Source organism: Aethalodelphis obliquidens, unplaced genomic scaffold (genome assembly GCF_003676395.1).
Source record: "Aethalodelphis obliquidens isolate GAN/ISIS:26980383/991018 unplaced genomic scaffold, ASM367639v1 scaffold1, whole genome shotgun sequence".
Taxonomy (NCBI): domain Eukaryota; kingdom Metazoa; phylum Chordata; class Mammalia; order Artiodactyla; family Delphinidae; genus Aethalodelphis; species Aethalodelphis obliquidens.
Genome location: NW_020837945.1, coordinates 11,823,153 through 11,826,469, shown reverse-complemented (window position 1 = coordinate 11,826,469; position 3,317 = coordinate 11,823,153). Strand labels below are relative to the sequence as shown.

At 43.5% G+C, this 3,317-nt stretch overlaps 1 pseudogene; it reads right to left on the bottom strand.

The window, feature by feature from the left end:
* Window positions 1-759: 759 nt before the first annotated feature.
* On the bottom strand, window positions 760-2,085 carry LOC113617661 (mortality factor 4-like protein 1 pseudogene; annotated as a pseudogene).
* Between the last annotated feature and the right edge of the window lie 1,232 nt (window positions 2,086-3,317).

Genomic DNA, 3,317 nt, shown 5'->3' with positions numbered 1-3,317 from the left:
AACATTCAATAATCTTAAAATTAAATTTCAGGGTTTGTTTTTTCTTTTTATTGAGCCTGAACCTCTGGACTGTGACCCTCAGAGGAGTTTCTTAGCCTCTGTCCCTCTGTTTTTCCTCCCCTTATGACAGGAAGGTTTGAGGGGGCTGAGTTGTCTAATCGCCTTTGAGCTGGTCACAGTAGACTTGGCTAAAATAATTCCCCTTGAAAGCAGGCTTTTTTTTTTTTTAAACAGAACACTCTCAGTGTATTTCAGATGGTTACTTTTCACCTCCCTGTGTCTAAACGGGAAGGAAACTTTCTCTTCCTTCTGGTGGGGCACCTGTGTGAAAAGCTCAAGAAAGTAGGAGGACCCCGCTAAGACTGGGTCCCCAGGAGTTTTGGAGGTTTGTTTTGTTTTGTTTTGTTGAAATTTAGAGAAAAAATTTATTGAAGTTCTGAAAAACAATTTCTAAAAGATTGACTTTTCCAGAAAACGGTAGCTACACAATGTATGGCGTCTATCATGTTAAAATATGCATTAGACACAAATACGAAAACCATGAAACAAGCCACCATTCTCTGACAATCTGAGCAAAGATAAAATGCCTAAGGAACAACATAGAGGACTTGCAAAGGACGGGGTCTTTACTGTCAGCACCATAAAAAAAAGGGGGAGCACAAACGGGTGAGTGTGTTCAGTTATACACACTGAATGGAACCTTAGGCACTAGGAACTAGCATTTTGTCATATAGTATTAACATATTATAAAGTGTGTAGTGTCAAAGGAATAAAACCACCAGCATTCAAAAGCAGCTTTGTCAACTAAGCAATAAAACACTCTACAGTACGTCTCTCTGTTGTCCATCATTGAATACACTGGTAGCAACTTTGAAATGAAAAAAAAGAAAAGAAAAGAAAAGAAAAAAGGAGCTGTAACCCCTTTTATTTGCTGTTTAAAATCAAACAGAAAACAAACATCACTTCTGTTATACACTAACATTTCCAAAGTGCATCATTTGTACAAGAGAAGCACTAAGAAACAAAGATGTGTTTACAGAGATCCAAACATGAGTGAGTATAAGCACCTCACACAGCTTTCCGATGGTATTCAGAAGCCACTTCATAATCACTGGCACTAAACAAAGTTGCAGAGTTCTTTGCCAGGTATTTTAGGAAATCATGAAGATAATTCAGTAATAAAGCAAGGCTCTTCTCATCCAGAGGTGTATAGGCCAACATTGCTCCGATACGTACAAATAATCTCAGTCGTTGTGGCACTCTGTACACCGGGGACGTAGGCATATCGGGGTGATCTGCGAGAACTTCAGCATACTGTGGTCTCTCAAATTTGTAGAGTAGCTGGGTGCCCAACATTGCACTGAAGTATTCCTTTATCCCTGCCACAGTTTCATTAACAGCATACTCATTATCTGTGTTTCCTCGAGATTTCTCATAATTTGCAAAATCCTCTAGAATGGAATCCACATTCTTCTTGGCAGGAAGATAAAAGAGCTGTTTTTGCCGGGTAATTAAGTCCTAGTCATCAACAAGCCATGGTTTTAGTTCTTCAGGAATCTTTAACTTCAACTCTGTTCATGAATATTTCCTCATTTTCAACAATCGGGTCTCCTCGGGCCCTTTTCTTGTAGGAGGCTGAGGTGTCTCACTGGTGCTACCACCATCTCCATTTCCAGGTGTTTTCTGTTGGTTCTTTTTTGTTTTCACGTCAACACTTTTCTGTTGCAGACCAGAAGTCTCCTTTCCAGGGGCAGCCCCTCTCATCTTCCCCTCTGCATACTGCTCCTGGCTGGCTTTTTGAAGTTCTTGTTGTTTCTGCAAATTGGTGTCCGCGTATTTGAGTACTCCGCTTTCTAGAACCCATTCATCTCGATTTTTATTCCAACCACTGTAATGTATAAAGTATTTCACCTGTTTATCCTTTATGGCCACCTATACACACTTTGCTTCATAAAGAAGAGGTCCACGGAAGCACAGCACTCTCTCATCCTCCTGGAATTTAGACTTCTGGTCCTGCTTCGGCACCAATTTTAAGTGATTGCCGACCCCTCCTCCTTCTCCCACCATCCCCACGACTACTGTCCCCTACTCTCTACCCCGCCCAGCTCCGCGTCAGACACGCCTTCAGGCACCTCCAGCTCTACATCCGGGCCGATTTTTCCCCAGGAGTTTGTTGCGGAGCACAGGCTCCGGACGCGGCAGGCTCAGCGGCCATGGTTCACGGGCCCAGCCGCTCCGCGGCATCTAATCGGACCGGGGCACGAACCCTTGTGTCCTGCATCGGCAGGCAGACTCTCAACCACTGCGCCATCAGGGAAGGCCCCCCCCGCTCCGCCCCAGGAGTTTTTAACTCTCAAGCTAGTCCATGCTCAGCCTCCAGCAGTAAGTCAAGCACGGTTTGTTTTCCTCTTTTCTGAGGCTTCTGCTCCTTGTCTACTGATTCTCTGCATTTGCCCGTCTCTCCAGTTTTGGGGGCTGCAGTTTGCCCTGTGACCTCCATTCACTAATGAATCTAAGAAGAGTTGATTTTACCATTGGTTCAGCTTTTCTCTTGTGAAGAGTGGAGTGACAAATACTAAACTCTTTACATCTTGGGGTGGACAGCATTTGTTTTTTGTTTTTTAACTTTCGGCTGTTGGGTCTTTGTTGCTGCACGTGGGTTTTCTCTAGTTGCAGAGAGCGGGGACTACTCTTTGTTGAGGTGCACAGGCTTCTCATTGCGGTGGTTTCTCTTGCTGCGGAGCATGGGCTCTAGGCGCGTGGGCTTCAGTAGTTGTGGCACGTGGGCTCAGTAGTCGTGGCACACAGGCTCTAGAGCACAGGCTCAGTAGTTGTGGCACACGGGCTTAGTTGCTCCACGGCATGTGGGATCTTCCTGGACCAGGGCTCGAACCCATGTCCCCTGCATTGGCAGGTGGATTCTTAACCTCTGTGCCACCAGGGAAGTCCAGCATTTGTTTTTAAGCGAATCTTTTCCCTGATTGTATAAGTAAAAATTTTTACCTAGAAAATTTAGAAAGTAAAAAGAAAAAAAAATCATATATAATCACCCAATCTTCAATTAGTCATAGTTAACATTTTGATATATTTTTAGTTGTAATATATGCATATGTCTTTATAAAAAGGTACATGCAATTTTGAATTGGCTTTCCTCCACTTTCAGAGACTATTTCTGCATCTTCTCTTAAACTGCTGCTGAAAATATTTTCAATGTTGAATGTCTTTTGTGAGGACCAAGGCCCCATGATGAGTTCCCGTCGAGTTTTATGGGACTGGTGGGAACTCTGTTCCTCTTGAATGAAGAGTAAGAGTAACAT